Source organism: Podarcis bocagei (genome assembly GCF_964188305.1).
Source record: "Podarcis bocagei genome assembly, chromosome: 16".
NCBI classification, from domain to species: domain Eukaryota; kingdom Metazoa; phylum Chordata; class Lepidosauria; order Squamata; family Lacertidae; genus Podarcis; species Podarcis bocagei.
Window position 1 is genome coordinate 38,595,544 of NC_138142.1, and position 15,509 is coordinate 38,611,052.

The following is a 15,509-nucleotide window of genomic DNA, read 5'->3' on the forward strand; positions in this document are numbered from 1 at the left end:
TAGCTCTCCCCTTCCCCGTGTAATCCTCACCATAACCATGTGAGGTAGATCAGGCTGAGAAGTATTGACTGACTCAGTGAGCTTCACAGACAAGTGGGGATTTGAACTCTAGTTTTTCTCAGGTCCTAGTCCGACACTCTAACCACTATACCACACTGGCTGTTGAGACTTTTTATGCCACAAATACTCTGGTTTATTTCCGACTTGCTTTTGTTGCACTGTAGACTTTCCAGGTAGCAATAATGTGGTACAGCATTGGGGAAGCATCACAGAAGAAACTAAAGCTGAATAAATACATGACTGATTCTCTGCTGCAAGTTCAGTTCCAGGCCCAATTCAAGGCCTTCTAGGTGTTGCTGGGTCTCTCAGCATCCATTGTTATTTTAAAAAAATGATTATCATTGGTAAATCACAATGCATTTAGAATACAGTGGTACCTCGGGTTACATACGCTTCAGGTTACATACGCTTCAGGTTACAGACTCCGCTAACCCAGAAATATTACCTCAGGCTAAGAACTTAGCTTCAGAATGAGAACAGAAATCGTGCTCTGGCGGCACAGCAGCAGCAGGAGGCCCCACTAGCTAAAGTGGTGGTTCAGGTTAAGACAGTTTCAGGTTAAGTACGGACCTCCGAAACGAATTAAGTACTTAACCTGAGGTACCACTGTATCCACAAGATTAGAGACTGTGTGTATGCTGTTATGTCAAGAGCATGTTGTAGAATACACTGTAATAAAACACTAGTTTGCAGGGGCCTTTTATCTCCAGAATTATCTCCACCCTGACCCATTCCCCCAAGTAGCAGAAATTCATCTGGAAGGAAAGTGAGACCATTTCAAGCAAAGTGATTTGCAACAAAACACCAAAACAAACAGGAACTTGTGCAAATTGCATGTAAGCTTTATTGTACTCTAGGTACCTCAACCAAGAAGGAAGCTATAGAGGAGAGGGATTTGAAAGCAATTTAGCTCACCTATCAAGGGAAAATATCAAGAAGACTATTCAGCAGCGAAGCTTCTGTTTCTTAATAACAGCTGTGATAAATATTGTACTGATTCCAGCAAAGATAAGAAGAGATGTTCAGCAAAGGAGGGTGAGAGAGCTGATAGCCTTTGCCAGTTGCAGGCAGGAGATACACCAGGAAGTCTTCAGCTGATGATACTCCAAATCCATCTGATGATAGAGCAACTTGGAGGCCAGGTTTTATATCCACAGATGTTCCATTAACAAATCTTGGCCGAACCCAAGCTCTGCTGAAGGGGAATGGCGCCACCCTTGGATTTCACGGGTGCACAGGCAGATTGCAGAGATTGGCAGCAGGCCTTCACGGGGGCACAGGCGGATTGCAGAGACTGGCAGCAGGCCTTCGCAGGGGCACAAGCGGATTGCAGAGACTGGCAACAAGATTGCATGGAAGGATAGTAGCTTTGGACAGGGATACACTGGGGTGCATAGCATGGCTGGGGTGCCATGGGCATTGGGCAATAAATGATGGTTGCCCCACTTCCGCTGCCACCGCAGCAGCCACCACAACAGCCACAACAGCTCATCTTTGTTGAGTGAATGAAAAGCTGGAAGATAAATCAAAACACCTCAGTTAGGTATGGTTACCATAAGAAACAAAAAAGAGACACTTGCTGGTTCAAAATGGGTATCCTTCTGGTCCAGGGATAGTGAAATAATTTTTTTCAAGGGCCACATTCCCTTCTGAGAAACCTTATGGGGGCCACGTGGCAGTAGGTGAAAGGGAAAAGTGGATAGAGCAACACATGTGAATTTTAGCTTTGTAGGTAACTTAAACGGACCCCTGACCATTAGGTCCAGTCGTGACCAACTCTGGGGTTGCGGTGCTCATCTTGCTTTATTGGCCGAGGGAGCTGGCGTACAGCTTCTGGGTCATGTGCCAGCATGACTAAGCCGCTTCTGGCGAACCAGAGCAGCGCACGGAAATGCCGTTTACCTTCCCGCCAGAGCAGTACCTATTTATCTACTTGCACTTTGACTTGCTTTCGAACTGCTAGGTTGGCAGGAGCAGGGACTGAGCAACGGGAGCTCACCCCATTGCGGGGATTTGAACCGCCAACCTTCTGATTGGCAGGCCCTAGGCTCTGTGGTTTAACCCACAGCGCCATTTCTGCTCACACACTCCAACAACCCTTCTTTGTCCTCTATCCAAGCAAACAAGGGGCATGATCAGAGTTCAAGGACACATTCCAGCCAGGTAAAAACACTCAAGAAGGATTCAAAATAGGACTGGTGAGGAGTGTGGTGGGAAGATGGGGTGTGGCTGGGAAAAGTCTCCGGGACTAAATGGGGAGACTGGGATCAAGTGGGTTTGGAGGAGAAGGAAGAGGGTGGAATCCACACACCCCTCTCCCCCCAACACACACTTTGGTCTCCTAGGAACATATGAAGTTACCTCATTTTGAGTCAGACCATTGATCCATCTAGCTCAGTACTGTCTATGATACTGGCTGGTAGTGGCTCTCTGGGGTTTCTAGCAGAGGGCAATCCCCAATACTTGCTGGAGATGTTGTGAATTGAACCTGGTTCCTTCTGCATGCAAAGCCGGTGCTTTTCCAGTGAGCTATGGCTCTTCAACCAGAGAGAGGGAGGTTTGCAAGGTTTAATCTCTCACCTCCCTAACCTCACCCTCCTTCATTAGAACACAGGAAGAGTCCTGCTGGATCAGACTAAAGCGCCATCTAGTCTCATCATAAAGGTTTCCCATGGCAGTCAGAGCCTGCAAGGAGGGCACGAGGGTAATAGCCTTCCATGCAATCAGTAAATAACTGATGAGAAGTCCACCCAAAGTTGAACATCAATGGAATATTTCCTACCTTAGTTAGCAGAAGCAACCGGTAACGATGAACCCAAGTGGATTGGATGAAGTTCTGCGGGATGGCGGACCTTATTTATACATCTCAAGTCGCCCTTCCTCGAGGAAGTGACACATCATTGAAAAGTTGAAAATTCTTCTTCAACCTCCAAGGCATCATTATTTCTTCCTGATTATATTTCCTGGCTCAATTCAACTCCCATTAAAAATTATGCTCCTTTAATGGTGCAGATGATGAGACTGGTCATCAGCTAACATTGTAATTTTCAAACTAGCCCAGCTAGGATTCTACTAGCCCAAAAATGGAAAGATGCCAAGATGCCAATGAAAGAAGAATGGCAAGTTAGACTTATAGAATACGCAGAAATGGCGAAACTTACGGGATGACTCAGAGACAATGACAATAGAGACTTTAAAAAAGATTGGGAACCGTTCATGCTGTATTTACAGAAACATTGTAAAGAAATGGACTCACTAGCAGGGTTTAAGTAAACACATGCAACTAAGAAAACAAATGTAAAGGTTAAGAAATAATAATTTGGAAATTAGTCAAGTGTAAGATGTAATTTGAAAGACAACATGGTATAAAATGATAAGAATATAAGAGCATTTAGTTAAAAGATTACAAAATTAAGGAAAAACAAATTAAGGAGAAGTACCAAATATTTAAAGAACCAGAAGGAGAAGTTGAGGGAAGTCATGGGGTGGGGGTAGGGGGGGATTTGGATTTTTTTGTTTTATATGATGAATGTGTTGAATATTAAATTGTAAAAACTAATAAAAAATCTTTAAAAAATAAAAATTTTCAAACTAGCCCAAAATTCAATTACAGAATATTGGAGTGAATGTCTGCTGATGGCTTTGCTCATCAGGATCACCATAGGTGAATACTATGAAGCTTATGGGTGCCAGCAATATATTTGACAAAGCATAACCTCAAAATCTAGGACAGAATCCATCAAACAGACTCTCTCTTAAATTTGCCATTTGAGTGGATAGCTGGCTTTTTTTCCTATGGCCCGTTGTTTTCCCTATTTATGTGATAGCTTTCTAAGGCTTGCAAAAGTTTCACCACCACAGAATTATATTGAGGTTGAATCCTGACAAGACAGAAGTACTGTTTTTGGGGGACAGGAGGCGGGCAGGTGTGGAGGATTCCCTGGTCCTGAATGGGGTAACTGTGCCCCTGAAGGACCAGGTGCGCAGCCTGGGAGTCATTTTGGACTCACAGCTGTCCATGGAGGCACAGGTCAAATCTGTGTCCAGGGCAGCTGTTTACCAGCTCCATCTGGTACGCAGGCTGAGACCCTACCTGCCTGTGGACTGTCTCGCCAGAGTGGTGCATGCTCTAGTTATCTCCTGCTTGGACTACTGCAATGCACTCTATGTGGGGCTACCTTTGAAGGTGACCCGGAAACTACAATTAATCCAGAACACGGCAGCTAGACTGGTGACTGGGAGCGGCCGCAGAGACCACATAACACCGGTCTTGAAAGACCTACATTGGCTCCCAGTACGTTTCCGAGCACAATTCAAAGTGTTGGTGCTGACCTTTAAAGCCCTAAACGGCCTTGGTCCAGTATATCTGAAGGAGCATCTCCACCCTCATCGTTTTGCCCGGACGCTGAGGTCCAGCACCGAGGGCCTTCTGGCGGTTCCCTCACTGCGAGAAGCCAAGTTACAGGGAGCCAGGCAGAGTGCCTTCTCGGTAGTGGCACCGTCCCTGTGGAACATCCTCCCACCAGATGTCAAAGAGAACAACAACTACCAGGCTTTTAGAAGACATCTGAAGGCAGCCCTGTTTCAGGAAGCTTTTAATGTTTGATGCATTATAGTATTTTAATATTCTTTTGGAAGCCGCCCAGAGTGGCTGGGGAGGCCCAGCCAGATGGGCGGGGTATAAATAAATTATTATTATTATTATTATTATTATTATTATTATTATTATTATTATTATTATTATTATTATTATTATTATTATTCTAGGGTTGTGTAAGAATGCAGATGGGGAAATCTGCTTGTATTCTTCTGATTGTGTTGTCTCCTCTCCATATGCTCATTCAGGAAGAACAACGAAGCACCCTTATTTTCTGATCAGTGAATGGCAGACTTTGTTGTTGTTGGCATCTGTCTGCCTTGAGAGACAATAGAGTGCGCGTCTGGGGGTGAAGTTAATCTGCTGTTCTAGCAGCACCAAAGTGACCTCCCTGGGGTGCAAGCCCGCGCAGTTTGTATTGAGGTCTTGGGCTGCCCAGATGACAAGATTCTTCTGTCTGCCTCACTGATGTGGTCCAAAGGAAAGCAGAGCAATACATTTGGTACCAGCTTGGCTGGAAAGAAGCAGACAAGGCACCATCCAACTGTCTTAGGGACTCCACTCTGGATTTGTGTAGGGTTTCCTCCTTAGTCTTTTCTTCTCCCAAAGATATCCCACAAGGCAGCAGAGGTTTAAGATCAAAGTTTTCCTTCAACTGCCTTCCTAGGTTGAGCCCCACCTGCCCCTCACTTCCCTCAACAGCATGGGCAGAAACTGCCTTCTTGACCATTGGACCCACTATTGGTCTAATCCAGTTCCTAATTCCCTGAAACAGGAAGCATGGAAGAGCATTCCCTTCCCAACTTCCTCCTTTAGCAGTAAGTAGTTTTCAATGGGAGGGAGGAGGTACTACCCTCACCACCTCAAAAGGAAAGGAGAGGTGAGTTAATTCATAGACATTTGAAGTGCTACAGCAACTTTTCAATGGTGGCATTGTCCTTCAAGGCCCCTTCTTGATTACCCCAGGTCCAGATGTGGGTCTCAAAATATTACAGGCTGATCCTATGCAAGTTGTAGATACACAATACGTTCAAAGGACAACTAAAATGCATGACTGAGCCAAACAATCTTGGGAACTGTTAAGGATGCTAGGAATTGTAGCTCAATGAGCGGTGAGCTACATGTCCCAGGAGTCTTTGGGACAAGTCCATGTGTTTTAAATATGTGTTGTGAAGAGCTACATGTGTACAATATTGTGGAATGAAATGTTTCAAGGCAATATTGGACAAAGCGTGTTCTCCCTCATGGAGAGCACGTGTTGTGGTGGGGGCTGACAAGACACATCACTGTTGCTGGGCAAAAGAATTGGGCCATCTTTAAGCAGGGGTGGGCTGATACTGGGGAGATTTATATGTTGCCATTTATTGATTGACAGCCCTATTTGTTAAATACTCTGCACACAGCGATGAGCTTTCTCTTTCGCTGCGTGCATCGGATCACTCGCCCTCTCTCCCTGATGTTAGGCTATTTGCTTGACCTTGCTATGCCTGTCATGGGGTCGTCTGCTTTGGGGGCAGGGGCCTGGTAGGAATTTTGTCCATCTCGCTGATTGGCTGGTGCCATTTGGTTTTTGCCTACTGCGTAGCAAATCGTCACAACTTGTAAGGTTGTGGTTAGGCATTGGTTTGGGAATTGGTTGGTGGAGGGGCATTGATTGGCTGTGCCTGCCCCTCCAAACATGCTGCTGCTGCTGCAAGGGTTTTCTGTTAAAGGAACCCAGGGGCTCGCCATGCTTTTGTCCGAACCCCTGTCAAGGGGCTAGGGTCACGCAAGAGCCCCTGGGAGCATTCTGGGGAGAAGTGAGGCATGGTTCCCAGTCCCGTCTCTCTCCCCAGGTGACTTACCCTTTCTGACTTCATGGGGGGGGGGTGAATGTCAGACTGTCCCTGGGCGGGGTCAGTTAGTTGCTACCAATGCCTAAGCAACCACTCACATTGCTGTAATTTAATAAAGTTGTGGCCAAAAAAATATGCCAAAAACCTTAAACAAAAATCAAGTGTCATTTTGTTTTATTGGGGTGTCTTGGGGACCTCGATGCGCAACTATATTGTTAGAACAAAGCTAAGCAAGAAATAAAACAACCAAAGAGATATAAACAACTGGTGGAAAATCCTGTGCCCTATATTCATGATAATTCAGCTCAAACTTCCGGTTCATGCTCTTTAACTCAATTCACAGCTCACCAAGCAAATATTTATTTACTTTTTGTTTTGGTAGGGTAGGCAATTAAGCTATCTTTGGATAATAGCAGGATTATTCTTAGACTAGCCCCAAAGGCAGTCACAGGCCTGTGTTTAAAAGGTGAATATTGGGGTGCTTTGACTCTGAGTGTCTTGGTGACTATGCTTCAGGTTGCTTGTGATTCTGACTTATGAGTGGCTTGATTTCATTGGGCCTTCATTGCAATATTTCCAGCTTTCTTGTTAAGTATAAAGTCTTCTCTTATTTGCATTTCATGGACCACAGAGTTAGAAGGGCTTCAGCAAAGGTTTGACCCCAGATTGCCAGCATAGGATCTGCTAATAAATGGGGGGGGGGAGGGTTGACCCTCCAGATGTTATTTGACTCCAACTACCATCTTTCTTGTCTATTGGCTGGAGCTGGTGGGAATTGGAGGCCAACAAGAGCTTTCAACAAATTCTGTTCATAAGAAGAACCTGCTGAATCATGCCAATGGCCCATCAAGTTTAGCTTCCTGTTCTCCCAGTGGTTGACTGGATACCTGTGGGAAACTCACAAACAGGGCCTGAGAACAGGATCACTCCCTCCTGTGGTTACCAGCAACTGAAATTCAGAAGCAGTGGTGGCTTGGTTTGTGGGGACAGAGTATAACCATAATGGATAGTGATGGTTTGTCGCTTTCTCCTGCATTAATTTGTCCAATTAAAGCCATCAAAGTTGTAGGCCATCACTGCCTCCTGTGGGACCAAGTTCCATAGCTGAACTTCGTGGTGTGAAGAAATACTTTCTTTTATGTGTCTTGAATCTTCCCACACACAGCTTCCTTGGATGGTTACAGGTTCTAGTGTTTTGGGAGGAGAAGAAAAACCACTCTCTGTTCTATGCATAGTTTAATGAACTTCCATCATGTCACCTCTTAAGTGCCCTTTCTCTAAACCAAAATAATAATAATAATAATAATAATAATAATAATAATAATAATAATAATAATTTATTATTTATAACCCGCCCATCTGGCTGCGTTTCCCCAGCCACTCTGGGCGGCTTCCAACAAAGTATTAAAATACAGTAGTCTGTTAAACATTAAAAGCTTCCCTAAAGAGGGCAGCCTTCAGATGTCTTCTAAAAATCTGGTGGTAGTTCTTCTCTTTGAGATCTGGTGGGAGGGCGTTCCACAGGGTGGGTGCCACTACCGAGAAGGCCCTCTGCCTGGTTCCCTGTAACTTGGCTTCTCGCAGTGAGGGAACAGCCAGAAGGCCCTCGGCGCTGGACCTCAGTGTCCGGGCAGAACGATGGGGGTGGAGACGCTCCTTCAGATATACTGGACCAAGGCCGTTTAGGGCTTTAAAGGTCAGCACCAACACTTTGAATTGTGCTCGGAAACGTACTGGGAGCCAATGTAGGTCTTTCAAGACTGGTGTTATGTGGTCTCGGCTGCTGCTCCCAGTCACCAGTCTAGCTGTCGCATTCTGGATTGGAGAAAACTCCAAATGCTGCAACTCTTTCCTCAAAGGGGAGTTGCCCACCAGAACAGCCCTGCTGAATCAGGCCAATGGCCCATCTAGTTCACCTTCCTGTTCTCACAGTGGCCAGCCAGATGCCTGTGGGAAACCAGAAATTAAGACCTGACTGCAACAACACTCTCTCACTCGTGATTCCCAGCTACTGGTATTCAGAGGCATATTGCCTCTTACAGTGGAGGCCGGACATTGGCTACCTGTAGCCTAAAATACGGTTGCCGTGTTTCAAAAAGTGAAAATCTGGAAGCAAAAGTTGTTGAGAGTTTGGTTGTTGTTGTTGTTGTTTGAGTTTTTGAGCTATTTTTTAAAGAAAACAGCCAAAATCTACACTTCCAAAATGGGATGCCATATGTCTGGATTTTACTGAACATTTTAGCAATTTCCACCTGGACGCAGTAGAACATGTCAGAAAGAGGACTTTCAAACCCTCCTAATGTCCCTATTTCCCAGGGACAGTTCTGGATTTACAGAACCCATCCCAGTTTCTTATTTGATCCCGGAATGTCCCTCTTTTCCTTAGGGTGTCCCTGTTTTCATCAGAGAAATGATGGTGGGTATGGAGTTACACAACCCCGAGCCAAGGAGATAAGTAACTATACAACCTTTAGAAGACATCTGAAGGCAACTCTGTATAGGAAAGGTGTTTTTTTTTAATGTTTAATGTTTTATTATGTTTTTGTTTATGTTGGAAGTCTCCCAGAGTGGCTGGGGCAACATAGTCAAATGAGCAGGATATAAATAATAAAGTTATTATTATGGAATAGGATGTCCCTGCTTTATTAGAGAAATGTTGGAGGATATGAACTTTCAGTCCCATAATATGGTTATATTCCGTGTAGTGGGTTTTATTATGAATGTAGGAGCTTTCCATCCAAAGAATGCCTTCACTCCAACCACAAAACTGGGGTAGCACAACTGGCAGGCTAAAAATAAAATGGCCTTTATTATAAGCCAAACACTTTTCCAGGGCAGAGGAGAGCCTTTTTACAAGGGCACACATATCCTTTCCCATTTGCTTCTTGCATTGTCCTACAACTGACAGGTTTGGGCTCCCCAAATGGAGCATTGTCCCAACAACCTGCTGAAACATCCTTTCAAATATCTGAGCACAGGAGTTTCTGGGCCTTAGGCTCAGATAAATGCTATTTTGCAGTACTTCAGATGTCCTCCTTCCTCATTTCCTCTTTCCTCCTTCCAACACCCACAAACATAAGTACCTGGGATCTGAACTCATAAAGCCAAGGTAGTTTATCCCTCACTGAGAACAAGGTTGCATCCTGGAGGCTGAATCTACAGCGTAGTCATTCCACAGGTCAGTGTTCTTCAACTTTGGGTCCACAGAGGTTGTTGGACTACAACTCCTACTATACTTGAACACTGGCTAAACTGGGGGTGGGGGGAAAGTGATGGGAGCGGAACTCAGTGATTTGGAAGCAGTAATGTTTCTGAATTCCAGATTCTGAGTATCACAGGTGGACACAGTGTTGTTCAGCTCATGTCCTGATTCAGGTTTACCACATGCATCTGAGAGAACAAGATCCTGGACCAGATAGGCTATTGGCCTGACGCAGTAGGTTCTTCTTATGTAGTCCAACAAGATAAGAGGACCCAAGGTTGATGAACACAGCCATAGATAATGCCCTTTTGCAAGTGGATTTGGATACCTCTGGAGAAAAAATGCAGCAACAGGAGGAAACTGATTTCCTTCCCTTTGCCTTTCATTCCTCCACATTCTATCCTTTTATTCATACTCTTCCATACTACACTTGCTAGGCTTCTTCCCATTTTCAGCCTCCGGCTTTTCACCTTGTGTGGATTCTCCAACCCATGTACACCCATTGGTTAGGAATCTCAGGCTTTGTGACCTGAATCTAGGAATTCTCCTCAGCCACCCCCTCTCTCCTCAGGCCACATCCATCACTGGCCCTAATTCACACTCCCAAGTGTCTATGTGTGCATTGCGGGGGGCTGCCTGACTAGAATGTATACTTGAACTCTTGTAATGCCTCTTGCTTGCCTTTATGAAGGTTAGTGAGGGGTGTCTGTGTTTGTAGAAAGTAGGCTACTAGACAAAGAGGAATTTTCCAATCATTATTCCACCCTGTCTACCACTGGCATGTGAACCTCAGAAGGTTGGTCATAAAGGCCCTTGATCTTAAAAAAGTTTCCCAACCCTGCTGTAAGCCGTTCTGTTTGCCCCTTATCTCCACCCTAGGGGATCAAAAGAGCTTATCCAACAGCAGCCACCAGCTCCTTGGAAGCCCAGCCAATGTTGCTTTGGTGGGATCTGACTGCCAACAACCCTCACCACCACACGACCCCTTAATTCTATGACAAGACACGAGTTCAATCATTCCAATATTTTATTGTATTGAGCCTCTCAAATTACAGCTAATAGATCATGGGGGGGGGGTGTATCATTCCAAGATGTCTTTGTGGCCAAAGAAGGATCTGTAATTTAAGAAAGAGCTTCAGGCAGGCAAATTAGCAAGATGGAGGCCATGGAAGTGAATCATCTAGTCTTCAAATCACCATGGAATGTAGTGTTGCTGAAGTTCATTCCCGCTGTTATTCTGGCAGATGGCAGACTTGAGCTTCCATGCCAGATTCCCCTTTTGTTGAAGTTGGCTTGCAAGTTGAAGAGGATTTCAGCATTTGGATTTGCAGCCATTGGAGAAGCATCTGGAGCAGCAGGAACAGGCAGAGTGACGAGACTAGGGATAGCGGGGAGCAACCATATTCAAAGTGGGGATGGCTGGTTACAGGGACAGGGGACAGGGAAGATTGGCCATGGAAGCGAGGGGCAAGGGAAGTGTAAACACCAGGAATGGAAATTGGAGGTGGCAGTGGCTTCATCTAGGACAGCAATGTGGGGGGAGAATGTCTGCAGTCAGTATGGCAGAATGGGGAGTAGTCACCCTAAGCATAGCAACGGGGGGAGTTGCTGCAGCCAGGGTGTGGGAACAAGGAGGAATTGTTACACTAGATGGCAACGGGGGGGGGGGAGTAGCTGCATCTGGAAGGACAAGAGGCTTCACATGGTGTCAAAACAGGGGGGAAGTGGCTGCACTTGGGATGGAAATGGGGGAGTTGACACACCTTGGTTGGCAATGGGGGAGTGGAGGAACCTGAGATGGAAACTGGGGAGTGGAAGCAACAAGGGTGGAGGCTGGTGGGAGGGATGGCTACCTGTAGAGTAGTAATGGGGAGAGGAGATGGCTACCCACTAGAAGGCACCTCGTGGTGCAGCCGTGGGCTGGGCTCAGCATTTTTTACAGCACATCTGAGAACAGCAGGGCGTGCAGCAAGCTGGGCGGCAGCAGCAGCAGGGAGAGCAGCAAGGTGAGCAGCAAGGTGCGCAGCACATTGGGGCGCAGCAGCAGGGAGCGCAGCAAGGCTGGCAACCCGAGGAGGGTGTGCAGACAATCATGGTATCGTTGCAGCCGCTACCACCGCAATCGCAGCAGGAAGAACCACCGTTTCCCATTTCTGTAAAGCAAAGGGGGGGGGGTATTGATAGAAAACGGTCTGTGGTTTGTTTGTTTGTTTGTTTGTGTGTGTGTGTGTGTGTGTGTGTGTGTGTGTGTTTAAAAAACTAGATTAGCAAACTCTGAGCTTTTGAGAAAAGCACTCTTTAAAATCCAGCCCATATTTAGTAGGGTAGCCAGGTTTTGGAGATGAACGATGTGGTTTTAAAAAAATGGATAAACAGATCAGGCGACTCTGAGCTTTTGGGACAACTACTCTTGAAATTTAGCCATGTTTAAGAAGGTAGGGACATGGGTGGCACTGTGGGCTAAACCACAGAGCCTAGGGCTTGCTGATCAGAAGCTCAGCGGTTCAAATCCCCATGACGGGGTGAGCTCCGGTTGCTCGGTCCCTGCTCCTGCCAACCTAGCAGTTCAAAAGCACATCAAAGTGCAAGCAGATAAATAGGTACCGCTCTGGCGGGAAGGTAAATGGTGTTTCCGTGTACTGCTCTGGTTCACCAGAAGTGGCTTAGTCATGCTGGTCACATGACCCAGAAGCTGTCTGCGGACAAATACCAGCTCCCTCAGCCAGTAAAGCGAGATGAGCGCCACAACCCCAGAGTTGGTCATGACTGGACCTAATGGTCAGGGGTCCCTTTACCTTTACCTTTAAGAAGGTAGCTTTTGAGACAGCACCTTTTGCAGAACCCTGGCTGAAGTCAGGAGCACATTAACCATGAACCACTGAATATATGTTGGAAGCACCAAGGTTCAATTGGTCTCCTAAGCAAACTGGGAAGACTGGTTAGATGTGATAGTACTTCCTTACAAGAGCGGGCTCCAATTTCCTACAATAAAGAATCCCAGACCTCTGGGGCTTCAACAGAAAAGGTCATTTTATGTTATTGAAGTCCATAAGGTGGAACCTTCTGGAATGCCATTTTTTGGGGGGGTGGGGAGGTAGGGGAACAATCATGTTAGAGGTGCTTCTCTAAGACAATAAAATAAATCTACTTTTAAGGGTTTGAAAATTTAAACAACTGGGGGGTGGGGTGGAATTGAAATCTATGGCTCTGTTTTTATATAGGTGGCTCAAGAGAGCCACAGCTGCCTGCACTAAATGAACTTTCTACATAGCCTCGAAGGGCAGCCCCACATAAGGCACACAGCAGTAGTCTAACCTGGAAGTCAACAAGCATGAATGACACTGGCCTGGCTTCTGTTATTCAGTGCTGGGCATAGCCAACAAATAAGCCAATGCTGATAAAAGTATCCTGGACTTTAGCCACCAACTTCTTGTAAACCACTCTGAGGTTTGTTTCTTTGTTTTCAAATAAGCATTATATAAATTGCATGAAATAGAAGAAGAAGAAGAAGAAGAAGAAGAAGAAGAAGAAGAAGAAGAAGAAGAAGAAGAAGAAGAAGAAGAGTTTGGATTTGATATCCCGCCTTTCACTCCCCTTCAGGAGTCTCAAAGCGGCTAACAATCTCCTTTCCCTTCCTCCCCCACAACAAACACTCTGTGAGGTGAGTGGGGCTGAGAGACTTCAAAGAAGTGTGACTGGCCCAAGGTCACCCAGCAGCTGCATGTGGAGGAGCGGAGACGCGAACCCGGTTACCCAGATTACGTGACTACCGCTCTTAACCACTACACCACACTGGCTAAATGAAAAGGCAAGCAAGCAAGTATACAAACAAGGATTCCTGGAGTAAGGATGCTTTCAATAGTACCCTCTTAGCAATTAATTTGGTTCCTATAGGAGAATGTGATCCTATTGATACATTGCTCAATTTTACTTAGACCTCTACCATAATCAGTTTTCTTATCAGGATTGAGTTTAAGTTTATCTACCCTCATTCAGTATGTAGTAATTTTTAAAAGCATCATATTTTGAAAGCAACACATTCACTACTGTTTAATCTTTAATATAGTCGACTTTGAGCATTAGAAGCCTGCGGCTCTGCAGATGTTGAAGGACCACAGCTCCCATCATCCCTGAGTATTTTCCATACTGGATGGGAGCTGGAGTTCAACAAAATGCAGACAGCCACAGGTTAACGTCCCCTGATCTAAAAGTAAACCATTTCCCATTGCAGTAATGACCTGTCAAATGCAACTTACCGTTCGGAGAGGTTGAAGCTGGTATAACAACAATGAACCCAAGTGAGATAATGAAGATCTTTGGGGATGGGGGCAGCTTTTATATATTTTCCCCAAACCTTCCTGTAGGAAGTGAGGCACCACCATGGAACGGCAGAGCCTTCATTCATCATCAAAACACATTTCCTTCCCTGATGCCATCATCCAATTCATGCTCCTCGAAGGAATGCCCACTTCTCATTAAAAGAGCACTTCCCCATGCTGTGTGATTAAAGGGATTTTGAGTTAGCAACGTGGTAATTCCAAGACCAGGAGGCACATGAATAATTTTAAAATATGAAACCTAAGGAGGAAGATTAGTGCTCCAATGCTCTCCTTGTGGGGACCATATGACTAAATATCCATTATTCCCCAAATTCTTTTGACCCTGCGTCCTCTTGATGTATCATCAGATTATCACAGGTGTGGGGAGCCTTGGCCCTCCAGATGTTGCTGAACTACAACTTCCATCAACCCCAACAAGCATGGCCAGTGACCAACATCTGGAGGGCAAAGGTTCTTGCTTCCATAATGAATGCAACCAGTAAGGACTAAAGCAGGTGGGAAAACATGGTGCCCTCGTATGTTATTGGACTCCAACTGGATAATCACGGTGGGACATTGCTTAGGGGTTGTAGCTGCAGTCAAAATTAAGGACTGCAGCCAACTAACATCCACTTACAGTAAGCCGATTAAAAACAATGAACCTGAGTTAGTCATGCCCAGCTATTCCACTGGATCTACTCTGAGTAGGATTTACATTGGATGCATCCCTTAGCTTTAGGAATGCTTTGCAATTATCTGGATTATGTTCCTCTTTTAAAGTTTTCATTAGCTTTTTGTTTCTTGGTTGTATCCAGTATCAGCCCTACTCAGAGTAGACCAACTGAATTTTTTTTTGGGGGGGGTTCATAATTTTTTATTGATTTTCACACGTTTTACAAATTTACTTAAATTTCAGTGTATGTTTTTCTTAAAATTTTGACTTCCCACCCTTACCTCTGTGATGTTCTTATTTCCACCTTATACCCTCTGCTTTATATAACATCGCCTGCCAACCTAGCAGTTCAAAAGCACCCCCGGGTGCAAGTAGATAAATAGGGACCGCTTACTAGCGGGAAGGTAAACGGCGTTTCCGTGTGCTGCGCTGGCTCGCCAGATGCAGCTTTGTCACGCTGGCCACGTGACCCGGAAGTGTCTCCGGACAGCGCTGGCCCCTGGCCTATAGAGTGAGATGGGCGCACAAACCCCAGAGTCTGTCAAGACTGGCCCGTTCGGGCAGGGGTACCTTTACCTTTATATAACATACTTTTATCTAATACAATTATCATCTATTTCACTTATTATTGTTTTCATTCCACTGCTCATAATTTCAACCTGTCCATGTTTTCATTTGATTATAACAGTTCTTCAAATAGTCCAAAAATTGTCTCCACTCTTCCATGAACAGTTCATGTTTGGATATAACCCTGTTTGACTATGTGACTATTGTTATTGATCAAATTACTATTCAAGTCTTAAAAACAAACAAAACCCAAGTT

The 15,509-nt window shown here is 45.2% G+C and overlaps 2 long non-coding RNA genes across 2 annotated transcripts; both read right to left on the minus strand.

Moving 5' to 3' along the window:
• Window positions 1–881: 881 nt before the first annotated feature.
• Window positions 882–3,908, minus strand: LOC308575611. Its single transcript, XR_014002883.1, has 2 exons — window positions 2,843–3,908; window positions 882–1,573 (listed from the first exon to the last, which is right to left on the minus strand). It is a non-coding gene; the product is annotated as an uncharacterized lncRNA (long non-coding RNA).
• A 6,795-nt stretch (window positions 3,909–10,703) lies between these two features.
• On the minus strand, window positions 10,704–14,997 carry LOC308575319. The gene is made up of 2 exons (XR_014002767.1): window positions 13,951–14,997; window positions 10,704–11,847 (listed from the first exon to the last, which is right to left on the minus strand). It is a non-coding gene; the product is annotated as an uncharacterized lncRNA (long non-coding RNA).
• Between the last annotated feature and the right edge of the window lie 512 nt (window positions 14,998–15,509).